At 42.6% G+C, this 13,479-nt stretch overlaps 1 protein-coding gene across 1 annotated transcript in view; it reads left to right on the top strand.

Annotated features, from left to right (window-relative positions):
* BCKDHB (branched chain keto acid dehydrogenase E1 subunit beta) overlaps positions 1 to 13,479 on the top strand; it is a 426,555-nt gene that overhangs the window by 148,215 nt on the left and 264,861 nt on the right. The gene's annotated exons all lie outside the window — the stretch shown is intronic.

Here is a 13,479-nt window from a genome sequence, read left to right as displayed (position 1 = left end):
CAAGCAAGGTTATAGCCGGAATCATTAAGCCTTAGGAAATCTCCCTTGACCATCCTCATTTTGAGTTACCCAAGTCTGCAGGGTGCTTTAGTGAGACAATACACTCCAGGAAAGGGCAATTTCCCCCAACCACCAGCATCCTGAGTTAGCCTTTACCCAAATCTGCAGGGTGCTTTACTGAGACAATACATTTCAGGGACAGTAAATACACCTGAATCTTGTAGAAAGAAGTTATGCCCTGTTCACTTTGCAAGTCCCCTCTCCCCCAGGTGCAAAGCAGCCAAGCAGTTTTACAGAAAGCAATGTTGCAAGTTAGCTAAAGTACACAAAAATTTGATGCCCTAATATGGATTCTTTCATTCCCCACTTCTTTTCATGAGCATCTCTAATCCTAGGGATCGTGGGGGGGTCGGGGCCTAATTCAAGGACCCGTGGTTAAGAGTAGCTTCCCTCAGTGGGTAGAGTCTGGTATTGTTGCCCCGAATTAGGAGGATCTTCAAGACTCAAACCAATTCTCCCAGGCTTCTCCGACGTCGTTCAAGGCCTTCCCGTAGCTTGGCTATAGAGTCTCTGACAACCTCAGTGTGGTCTGCGTAGAAACAGCATCCCTCCACCAGATCAGAGCAAAGCCCTCTGTTCTTGAGGAACAACAGGTCGAAGGTCGAGTCCTCTCAGGTTTTGGGAGACTATCTCGAACAGGGATGTGAGAGATTTCTCGATGAGGTCTTAAAAAGAGTTAAAACAACAGAAACCAAAGCAACATAATGCCATACCCATCTCTATCATTAAAACAATGAAAAGGATTAACTCTACAAACAGGTTTGGTTGATAATATAACTTCCTGTGTTCAGATTTTTCTAATGGTCACAGAAACACCAAGCCATTCTCTGGCTTTCTCAGTACAGACTGGAAAAGCTTCTGCCCATATACTGAAGCTATCAATGAGAACCAACATATATTTATACCTTGAACATATGAACATTTGATCATTTGTATAAGGTCAAGCTGCCGATTCACCTCTAAGTTCCTTGATGCTGAACAGGTGTTAGGAGAGGAGGCTCAGGATTTCCACTAGGTTCATTAATGGCACAGAAAGCACAGTTCTGAATTACTTCTATCTTACTTGCTGTTCAGTTCCTCCCCATGGAAGATGGTTCTCACTAGTGTTAAAACATAACCCTTTAATAATATTCCATTGCATTGGTTCAGGAGTTGTTAATCCCATGATGCAACAGAAATTAAGAGCTGATAATATTCTTGTTCTCTCCAAATGACTGTTCACAGAAAATGAGATGCAATAAAGTATAGAAAGAAAATTCACAGTATTTTAGAACTAGATATTAATCTACTCTAATTTGACCAGTTTAGATGCCTTTCTCGACACTTTGGCCAATTCAGACCGGGGGAAAGCAATTCTGCACTTTGAGATGAGCTTCACCCTAGTAAAGCTCTGGCTTTCAATGCTCGTATCAGACTAGTGACAGCATGTATAATATTGAGTTCCCTTTACAGATTAGGCTGTTTTACCTACAGACAGTAAACTAAGTTTTATCTAAATTTCCCCAAAGGGGGTACCTTTTAGATCAAGATTAGAATACATTTATTCAATCACCTCTGTAGAATTAGAATCTGATTCTTACAAAAAGCAAGTTACAGAAACATGGTTTTCTCTCCACCTTCATTTTAAAACGTTGCAAGATAGTTTAACAAACCTGGCTTGTTCTTTTGCATAAACACAGTAAGATTAGAGAACTCTCCATTTGGGATACCCAATTATTTACTGAGAAGTCCTGGGGATCAGCTAAAGACAGGAGACACAACAATAGTGGCATTAATCTTCATTAATCTTATCTGGCACGTCAGAGCTACCCAGGCCTGGCCAGAAGATGTCCCGCGATGTCTCGAGCCCTTGGGTTGTGGCTTTGGTCCTCGTTTTCCACAGAGATGTCCTGGCAGAAAGGAATCCATCCCATCCCTTCTTCAGGGCTGGGAGAAATCCTGGTTTCCAGGTTTTTCCTTGACGCTGAGAGTAGGCCCAGACTGAGTTAGTCATTGCAGAGTCCTAGATTCCTCATTCTCCATAGCAGTGATGGTTTCCAGTCTTTTCTCGAGCCAGCCTGCCTCTAGGGTCGCTCTGAGGTTTGTAGGGTTCTTGAAACAGTACCTGTTAAATCCCTGCTCCTGTCATTTAGACAGATCCCCTGACTGTTTCCCTGGAAGAGGGCTTTGGGGTCCCATGGCTGGTTTTTCCTGTCTGCATGAGGGGTAGACCCTATTACAGAGAGGAAAGACTTATCTGGATTTATGCAAACCAACATAGTGCCATGAAACATCAAAAAACATACTGAAGGTACAAAAGAAGAGAAAAGCAAGTATTTCACTTTACTCACAGAGATGTAATACACCTGTTTGCTGTGGGTCCTAGTCAGAGAAGCTAAAATCTGTAGAGATAAAGCATACCGTTTAACATGTTTTTAATCCCATGTCAAAACCCTTGATTTCTGCAACTTTTGAAAAATTCAATGATCTTAAGAGCACTGTAACAGGAGTCCAGATAATCCATCAATCATCTTTACCATAGATCTTACCACAAAGGTGCTAGAAGAATTCTGCGTGTGATTTAAAGCGTTTCTTATAACAGTTTGACCAGTTCCTTTTCTTTAGAACAACCTCAAACCTTCTACACATTCCTTTACATACATTCTGAAACTTTCATTCATTTAAAAATCAATTTCACTTTAACAGAATTCCTTTCCTTTCTTCCCACTGACGATATCTCCATCCATTATCTTTCTGACTTATGGCATACATCTATAGTAGTACAATGTACAATGTGATCTCCCAAATTTAGACACAAGTTACCAACCATCTCACTTAACATGACAAAACTGTACTCTGCAGTACTATTTCAAAAGCATTAGATCAGTTCCATAGATATTCAAAATGCTTAAAAATGCTCACAATTAAAGCTTTTACAAGGTATATCCACTGGGCAAAAGATCACTTTACATTAGAAACTAACCAGGAGACATCTTAAAATTCTGATTTAGAGGAAAACACAAATACAAAAAGATTAAAACACTCATATATTACCGTGAAACAGAAAGCATCTCAGGTCAGGGCTAGGTTGATACCTGGAGACAAACCTTGGCATAAAATAAAATTATCAAAATAATAGCATGCACTTCCAAGCACTAGACAAGCAATGCTATGGCTTCAAATTGTCAGGCTGACATCTGAGACTAATTCAATACAACTTATTACTAAGTAGCCCTAGAAATTTTAGTTACCAAGAGTCTCAGAGATCAGATAGAGCACTGGTAGGACAAACTTTGTAACCAATTTTATAACTCTAGAAACTCATGATTAAACTAAACCATTACTTTTAAACCAGTTTTAATGTGTCATAGTTATTTTAACTCCTTCTAGGTCAAATATTCTAATCCAATGCAGATACAAATATGTACATTAACATAACAGCATAAGACCTATAAACAATCAATTTTTATAAAACATGATAAAACCTTCTTTGGCTTAATTTCAATAGTTCTTGTACCTTAATTATTTAAAATCATGAGCTTTCTACACCAGATACTTTTTAACAATTTCACAGAAATACAAACATGCTTTCAGACACAGAAAAAGCCCTTTGGATTTTTTTTAACCAAACTTTGATATCAGCATAAGAAAATATTTGAATTGTTGTGTGAGCACAAAAAGGATGGCAACAATCTATCTTTCCCACCGCCAGCGTTCTGTAGTTTCCCCCACTCCAGGGAGGTAGATGGAGATGGGCAGGAAAAGGAAGGAAACCTTATGGCCAGGCTGCTTGATCTTAGTTGCAGTTTATTCCAATCCTCTCTCCACTCTCGTACCAAAGACTAGCCTGCCTAGAGCTGGGAATCTGCAACCCAAAGATCAGGCCTGGCTAGCACCTGAGATCTCCGTATCTAAGACCTGCTAGGTTCTGTGAGAAAAAGGGAAACTGCCTCTTACAAATTTTTCATAAAAGTTAGCTGAGGCTTGTAAGACAAGTTCTTGCTTTCTCTGAACTCTTATTTCACTTTAGTTTCAGGCTCTAGTTCCATAGCTCTTCTAGACAGTACAAGATTCTTAAGTTCAAAAAGGATTTCAACTGTTAATAATATAATCAATGTTCTTCTAACAAGAAATTTAGATTGAGAATTCTGCTTTCTCTGTAGGCTCAACCTTCTGATAAGGATTAACCCTTGTCTAACAGGTTCCTAAAACAACTGCATTTCTTAAATCACTGGGTTGCATGTCACTAACTTCTCTAAAATTTCTACTTCTGATTTCAGCCTGGTTCCAACACTCAAGTGTTCCACACAGACACACAGACAGACAGACAGTCAGACACAGACAGACGGACACAGACAGACAGACAGTGAACTGACGAAAACACCACACGTACATGTGCACATATCTGTAGTTGATCAATCAATCTGACCCTTCAAAAAAATGGCAGGGAGAAACTGATGGACTGAGAAAGGAAGGGACAGCTCCCAGGGCGGCTGATTGGGAACTCTGCTCCTCATTTCCCAGCCTAACTAGTCAGTCTCCCACTTGTTAAAAATGGGTCAAGAAAGCGCTTTTGTTGATATAAGCTGGCAAAATAAACTATGACAAAGATGTTACCATATTTTCTCCAAGGCTAATTCTGAGGCAGGGAACTAGTACCTTCCTATCAGACATGGGGATAGGCTTCTTTGTTTCTGATGTCAAACAGTTAATCATAAGATCTCGCATTTTCCTGCCTCCTCTGCTTTGATACTCTCCTATTTCTTTTGTTACCTGCAAAGATCTGACTGCAAAATGATCTGGTAATGCAAACTGCCATTCACTGGCTATCTTTCCCCAATATACTCAGGCCACATGGTGTTACAGAGGTCAATAAGATCTCCTTATCTAAAACTACCTAGTTAGAAGCTCCTCAGATGATTTCCTAATTGCAAGCAAGAATCTATGAAAAGGGATGGTTCCTTGGCAAAACTTTTCTCCAGGTCTATCACTTTTGCCTCTCCTAAGGGGACTCTAACCTCCCTTAAATTGGCCTTTATTCAGAGGCTCATCTCCACCTGGGTGGGCCTGGCTTTGGGCAGACCCACAGCTGTGTGCCTGAGCCGAACTTAGTGCTGTGGTCTTAAAAACTCTGCTCCTTAAAAAAAAAAAACAGTTCTGCCTTCTCTCAGCTTGCTACATCTTCCCTGCTTTTGCTGGCTTGCTGCTTTTCTTAGGCTTCTTACCTGCCTTTTACCCCTTTTTTTTTCTTTCTGCCTTACATCTGGACTGCCTTCATTAGCATTTGAATTGACCTCTAGCTGAGACTGGGTGGGGAAAAGGATTTTCTGCCTGTAAATTGATCTGCCTTAGTTTCCCAGAATCTTCTCACTAGTGGGCTTTCCTCCCATCCCCCCCATAGTGGATGGTGATGCAAGACAGACAAAGGAGGGGTGCCTCTTTGCAGAGACTATTCAGATCTTGCCTGGTGGAGAACTTCACAGCAGATCTTCCACAGATTACCTCCTTTATCTGAGCCACAAGGTTTGGAGAGAAGGAACCTCGTGGGGGCCAATCCACACCGAAGGAAGGTCATTCTGATGAACAATAAGTGTCAAATTTACCTTTCTTGATCATCAAGCCCAGATCCTGAGCTTTCCTGTGGATCTCAGAGAAGTGATCAATTCTGACCCGTATTAAACAATCTTAATAAACAGAATTAGGAGAAAGATAATAAATACACACACTATGGATACACGCACAGATCACACTTAGGCAATCGCTCGGACCGGTCCACTCTTTCACACGGGTGTGCACCACACTCACCAGTCACCCTGGGACTCCCAAATATGCCCAAAGGGCATGCACATGATTTTTCACCTCCAGAGGATTTAGTTCTTCCAAGTGAAGAGATCGGAAGTAGGGAAAGGCCAGTGCTGGCCCGGGAGTGGCAATAGAGAGTTCGGGGTTCAGGGGCAGAGGAGGAGCAGAGTAAGTGGGGGCCCCTTCTCCCCCCCCACCCCCCCCCGGCCTGGCACTCCTGCCTAAGGCTCCTGGTCCGGGTACCCCCGGGGAGCAGGCTGGTAGATGACTCCCTTGACCTGGAAGATAAGCGGCGAGTGGAACGATCCCTCGGGGGGCCAACCAATCTGGAACGTCGGCCATCCTGCAGAGCAAAAGGTCTGCCATTTAGGCTTTTTAACAATCAGAAAAGGATTCTGAGCACGAGAGCAGACCTCTGACCAGTGGGAGAGAGTGAGGAGTGAGAGGAGTGGACGAAGATTGTCCCATGGTTCCAAAGACGGTGTCTTGGTAGAGAAAAAGGACGAGCGTGATCCAACCTACAAAAAAAGAATGACGCAAGCGCAAGGCCTTTTGGAGAGGAAAGAAGAATAGAGAAGTAATAGAGCGGCCGATGATTCCTGACACACCAGATGTAGCCTCTCCGAGGCTACCACAAAAGAGGCCTCCAGGCGTCCCTGGCCCTCATCCACCTCCGGGGCGTCCCCCAGGGCTGCGGCCCGTGTCTATTCCCGACACGTCTGTCAGACACAAGGCTCGCACACACAACAGTGTGCTGCACACCACTGTCACTGTGCTTGCACACCACTGTGCTTGTGTCACCGATCGGTAACTACAGTAAAACGGTACCAAAGAAACAAAGAGAGAGAAAGAGGCGCCTTAACTTACCCCGCGGCTCAATCCTGCGTCCCTGGGGCAGGGTCCTCGGTGATCTCGGTGGGACCTCCAAATGTTGGGATCGGGAGTTCCCTGGCCCTGGGAGGCGCGGAGAGACCAGATAGACACAATTCCTGCAGGAGTAAAAACGGGGCTTATTTAGACCAGCATGCTGGGGCTCCGCAGCATACCCCAAAAACGGGCAGTGGCTGAGAGCCCCGAACTTCTTCAAAGGGGATCTTATATAGGCCTTCACTGGCCGTTACAGCAAAGCCCGCGCATTTCATAGCCAATAGATTTGTAACAACATATACTTTCTTAACCAATCCATTTAAAAGTACCTCACTCCTTAGCCTATAGATTCAAAGATCAGCATTTACGTACATCGATTGTCAGCACAAGCAAGGTTATAGCCGGAATCATTAAGCCTTAGGAAATCTCCCTTGACCATCCTCATTTTGAGTTACCCAAGTCTGCAGGGTGCTTTAGTGAGACAATACACTCCAGGAAAGGGCAATTTCCCCCAACCACCAGCATCCTGAGTTAGCCTTTACCCAAATCTGCAGGGTGCTTTACTGAGACAATACATTTCAGGGACAGTAAATACACCTGAATCTTGTAGAAAGAAGTTATGCCCTGTTCACTTTGCAAGTCCCCTCTCCCCCAGGTGCAAAGCAGCCAAGCAGTTTTACAGAAAGCAATGTTGCAAGTTAGCTAAAGTACACAAAAATTTGATGCCCTAATATGGATTCTTTCAGGTGTAGTTCATGGACATAAGACTTACTAAATATAACTAGCAGATGGGGAAACTGAGTCACAAAATGTACTGAAGACTATGTTTTATTAGTGCTGCAGGCACCTACCGGTTTATAAGTCATTATAGTGAAGATGGCTTCCTAATAATAAAAGTTACAAAAATCAAAGTATATTCTGGCTTATTATTTATTTATTTAAAATCTATCTATTTACTTAAGATCCAAGGAAAGAAAACTTCAGCATAGGTTAGGAAGGAAGCAAATTTTAAAGATTCTTGTTGACAAAATCAGACTGCTCCTAAAAGTTTCAACATCTGTTTTATACTGTTAAGATTGTTTATTGAATGAAATTTTTTAAAGATAGAAGGAACCGATTGTTATTTAGCAACTGTCCTTTTTGGAATACCTTATTTTTCATGGAAGGTTAACCTTTATACATTAGCTGTAAAAAAATCTTTAAGGGCTGCCGGGGCAGGGGAGGGGGGGGAGGTCCCTGACAGCTCTTCCCCTAGCCGCCTGCATGGCGGAGGAAGGGAGGGCCAAGCCGGTTGACTGATCAGTTGCCTTTTATTCCATTCTCCCCACGGGCCTGTCCCAGTCTCTCTGAGCCTCCCGTCCTACTCTTACACTGCTCCTCATTCCCGTCTCCTCCTGTTTCTCCCGTTCATCTCTCCGCCCTCCATCTTGCAGCCTGGGCTCGCTCTCTCTCTCCATGTGCCTGCTCCTGTGTTTTTCTTCTACATTTTTCTCTCTCTGTCCCCCTTGCTAGTCTCTCCACGGTCCATCTTGCCGCCCTGCGCTCTCATTCTCCAACTCTCTTGCCTCTCCAACTTCCCTTCCCCACCCCTCCCCACTCTGGGCTGACACTGCACCCAGTCCCGTAGCCAAATCAACATAAGAAAGCCCTTCCTGAGAGCCCACCTAATTCAAATGCAACAACACCTAAAAGGTATTCCAAAGCCCTTCCTGACTGCCCAAGGGAGGAGAAATACCTCCTAAGGTGTTTCTCTCCTTTCCTCAGTCCAATAACTATCAACATATCAATACTAGTTATTTTTGTATGGACACAGTAAGAGATAACATTGAGGCTTGTAGGGCAGCTCTCCTGGGACCATCTTGCCACAGACTCAGACTGCAGAGCTCAGGCCAGATTAATCATTCCTAACCCTAGCAGGATCCAAATCTAGTTATTACATTTTGGACCATGACAGCATTTGTCCATGCTCAAGCTCTTAACTTATAGTTAAGCATTATGGCGCTTTGGCCAGGCCCATCTCAATGCCAAGGTAGCACATAGCTTACCGCTTGCCCTGGTTCCATCCAGTCCCTCCTAGGAACCCTGCTTTGGGGGGCACTAGGAAGTAAAGGATTAGGTGAGAGAACAGATGCCCAGGAGGGAAATATCACCGAGAGTAACATTACAAAAGCATGTCTTCTTGTGTCCATACAAGAAGGACCTTGCTCTGAATAAACTATGCAAAGGACTTAGGTAGAAGGGTAAAACAATATTTACAAGTCAACAGAGCACAAAGAAAGAAGTTACAAATAAACAAAAGAATGGGAGCACTGGGATGGGAGCAACCCAATAAACCTAAACTACCTGAGGCTATGCAGGAAGGACAAAACAGTGTTATCCTACTATTACTCATATATGAGCTCATACAGGGGTTCTTCTGGGTCCTTTAGTTCAGGGCAATGATCGAGCTGATAAGTTGGTTGCTTTAGTAATCAATCTCGACCATCCTTTTGTTAGTCGATTGCCTCGAGCAGGCCTCAGTAACATCTCCTTCTTCCTAACCGTGAGATTTTTTTTTTTTAAAGTGCCATATCAAAGCTCATTCAGGGTTAGGAGAATTAGACCCATCATTGTTACTGGTATTTGGCCTATTGGTTACGCCACGGGGAGTTTGCCAGACTCTGCCGAGTGGGCAGGTTACATTTGGTAGCCTGCCAGTTTGTCCAAAATAAGAATGAGATAATAAGATGTCTGTGGCCGCAAATGCGGCTGCGTGCTTCCGGAAGCTGGGTTTTATAGTCTCTGGGTCTTGGCCGTTGATGGGATTACACAGCGCCAGGGGGCCAGTTGGTGGGTGTGACCCCTGCCTACTGGAATTTGGAGGAACTGAGTGAAGGATGCTCAGCCCCAATCCGAGCAGGTGTGGAGAGTGGTCTCAGCATGGTGGTGGCTGGTTCTGGAGGTCTTTGACTGCCGGAGCCCTGGTTGGGGCGGGGAGGGAAACTCAACCCCCTCCCCTCCAAGGACGCAGGGGCAGGAGACTCTGTAATCAATAAAGAAAAATCTCACTCTACATCATCAGATTGCTCGTGCATTCTGCCCAAGCAAATATGCCCTTACTTGGAGGCAAGCTAAAGACATTAGTAGGCAATGTCAGGAGATCAATACATCTCGTTGCTTTTAATTTCTGGGAAATTCTTTGAACCTGAGCAGAACAGAGAGTTGGTGGCTCTTACACATTGCTCGTTCTGTCCTTCCTGATGAAGGTCAGCCAATTCCCGGTGAAGTGCTGCAGAGGAATCCTCTCTCTAGGACCGTGGGTTGGCTCGCCTCCTTTTCGCTTTAGCGACCTTGTTCTTCTTAGTCTCTGAAGTTCTCCTTCAGGGATACGATAGAGATTTCAAAAGTCATTCCTAGAACATGACTCTCTTGGATTTGGGTGTTTTAAGGCTTTGTATTTTTTTTTGGAACAAGGGATTTGGGCCACACCCAGTGATGCTCAGGGCTGACTCCTGGCTCAAGGATAACTCCTGGCAGGGTTCAGATGACCATATACTCTTCCAGGGATTAAACCTAAGTCAGCCACATGCATGGCAAGTACCTTACTTGCTGTACCGTATCTCCAGTTCAGGGAAGATTTCACTCACAGGACATTGTGATAACAATAATTGCTAGGCAAGATTATGATCTGAGTTACAGGCAACTCACCTCTTACACACATATGAATATCAATGTACAATAATATGTAAAACTTAATAGTGCGTAAATAAACGTGATCTTTTGAAAAACATTTCTAAGAGGGCTGGAGAGAAGTACAGTGGATAAGTACAGGCATATGCCCATCTTGCGTTTAATCCCCAGGACTAAATATGGTTCTCCTGGGGGCTGGAGCAATGGTACAGCGGGTAGGGCATTTGCCTTGCATGCGGCCGACCTGGCTTTGATTCCCAGCATCCCATATGGTCCCCCACACCACCAGGAGTAATTCCTGAGTGCAAAGCCAGGAGTAACCCCTGTGCATCATCGGATGTCACCCAAAAAGCCTATATATATATATATATATATATATATATATATATATATACATACATATATTTTTTTTTTCTCCAAATCTGCCAGGAGTGATCCCTGAGAGCAGAGAGTCTTAAATCCTGAGCACAGTTGAGTGTCACCCAAAATCCAAAACAAAGAAACAAACAAAATCTTTCTAAGAATACACAGTTAAATATGTTTTGATGCATATCTAAGTTACCATAGATGTGCAAGCCCTTAAGAGTTCATTTTCAAATGACCCTTTGGACTGAAATTTTATAAAATACAGTGTCCAATATCTTGATCTAATGTGTTCACCTGTACCAATCCATCTAGGTGCAAAAATTATCAACATTTTACTTCCCTTATAATCTGTAATTCCATCTACTCACCTTTCCCTAATTAATATTTGGCCATTTTATAGAAATTATCTTTCAGTTAAATAATGTAATTTGTGTTAATATAGATTCGTTATATTAATACTTAATGTCAGAATAAATGTATTAACTTATCGTACTAATTATATATTTTGATGCATATTGCACCGTAGCACTGTCCTCCCGTTGTTCATCGATTTGCTCGAGCAGGCCCAGTAACGTCTCCATTGTGAGACTTCTTGTTACTGTGTTTGGCAGATTGAATATGGCACGGGGAGCTTGCCAGGCTTTGCCATGCGGGCGAGATACTCTCAGTAGCTTGCCGGGCTCTCTAACTGATTAAAATGTAAAATTCTCAGTGGCGCAGTTTCTGTAAAAGTATATGTGTGTGAAGCCCACATATTTATCATGTTTTAGGATGTTCGTATTTCACTAGAAATTTCCTTTTCACTCAGTCCATCCCACCCCACTGTGGTTCTGAGATGGTTTGTAAATATCTCCACCATATGCCCTTGTAGAGTTTCCTTCCACAATGAATAAAGTTGATCTGGTAACACATAGGAAATTAGGAAAACGATGAATTTGTAGAAAAGGGGGTTCAGATGCCTTTTTGGGGGGGAGGGTCACACCCAGTAGTGCTTAGGAGTTACTCCTGGCTCTGTACTCAGGAATTACTCCTGACGGTGCTTGGGTGACCATATGGGATGCTGGGAATCGAACCCAGATTGGCCTTGTGCAAGGCAAATGCCCTACCCGCTATGCTATCGCTCCAGCTCCAGCCTCTGTTCAGATGCCTTAACTAACTCCATCTTGTGTCCAAGACTCCATCTTACTGAACCGTTAATTTCAAAAATAATACGACTTCACCAGCAATAACTGGTTTCCACAAGATCTGATCCTCTCTGATAATAGTGCAAGATTTTTCTTTTTTCCTAAGTAAACAAGGGTTTTTTTAATTAAAAATAAAATTTTCTACAATTTATTTTTCTTCTTTCTTCAATAATCAAATATTAAAAAAAAAAAGTCACGGCCCAAGTGATAGTACAGCAGGTAGGGAGCTTGCCTCACATGTGACTGACCTGGGTTCAATCCCTGGCATCACACAGGGTCCCCTGAGAACCTTCAAGAATGATCCCTGATTGTACAGCCAGGCGTAAGCCCCGAGCACTTCCACATGTGGTTCAAAACCAAAGGATAAATAAACAAGCAAATTAAAAGCCAGTGAGGTTTGGAGAGACAAGACTGGTAGGGCACTTGCCCTGCACATAACCAACTTTGATTTGATCCCCAATACCACATATGGTCCCCTGAGTCCACCAGAAATAATCCCAGGACCATGAGTAAACCCTGGGAATCACTAGGTGTGGACCACAAACAATAAACAGACAAATAAATAAAAGTCAATGAACTATAGAAAATGAATCGATAGCCTTTGCCATCTTTTGCATTTTTTTCCCTTCTTCCCCCATATCTTTATTCTCTAAAATCTCTCTGAAGCAAAAGCATTAATAGGACACCATTTGGTGTGGTACTTGGGTTTATGCTCTCCAATTTGCAGGTTCTAGACACCCAAATTAAATGTCACAATTTTATCTTAGCCTCCTTGTGTTTTTCTCCACCAGCAGAGAAAATCTTTAAGGATGCTTCAGCTTTTGTCTTCCTTTCTTTTGGGTCACTTGTCTGAGGAAGCCACTGCAAAGTTGGGAGTCCTTAGAGCAGTCAAAGAGATCTGTGTGGCAGCAGACAGTGAGCATTGGAGCATTGAGATCTGCTGAATTTCATCAGGAAGCCCAGGTCTTTTTTTTTTTTCTTTTTGGGTCACACCTGGAGATGCACAGGGGTTACTCCTGGCTCTGCACTCAGGAATTACTCCTGGAGTCAAAGCTTATCAGTGTCTCTGAATAATGCTGTTATTTGTTTTAGAAAACATAAATATTTCAACCAGCCCTGGTCAAACCTTCATATGCTTTGGTTCTTGTCAACATCTCGACATTAGTCTCATGTGAGAGACACTGAACCAGAAAAATTGGGCCATGGTAATTCCCAAATTTCAGATCCACAGAAAGTATTGAATAATACATATTTATTATTTTTGAATAATAATTAACTTTTTCTAAAGAATCCATGTTTACTGAATTTTTCAGAAGAGCTATATCCAAGGTAAAACATCTCTTGTCTTAATGATTTATCAACTTGTAATTCTTACAATTTAGTAATACATTCAACTATTTGTGTAGCACGTAAGAAAGAACACAGTTCACATGTTACAAAAGAAAGCTGGACAATGAAATATGCACAGACATTTCTTATTAGCATACGTATGTGTTCATGTGTTTCATTATTCATCCTTTTAATTGCATATTATTTCTTTTAGAAAAATTCA

This window comes from Sorex fumeus, unplaced genomic scaffold (assembly GCF_029834395.1).
Source record: "Sorex fumeus unplaced genomic scaffold, SorFum_2.1 ptg000008l, whole genome shotgun sequence".
In the NCBI taxonomy this organism is placed as follows: Eukaryota; Metazoa; Chordata; class Mammalia; order Eulipotyphla; family Soricidae; genus Sorex; species Sorex fumeus.
Note: the sequence above shows the minus strand (reverse complement) of the source record. Positions and strands in the feature narration are given on the sequence as shown.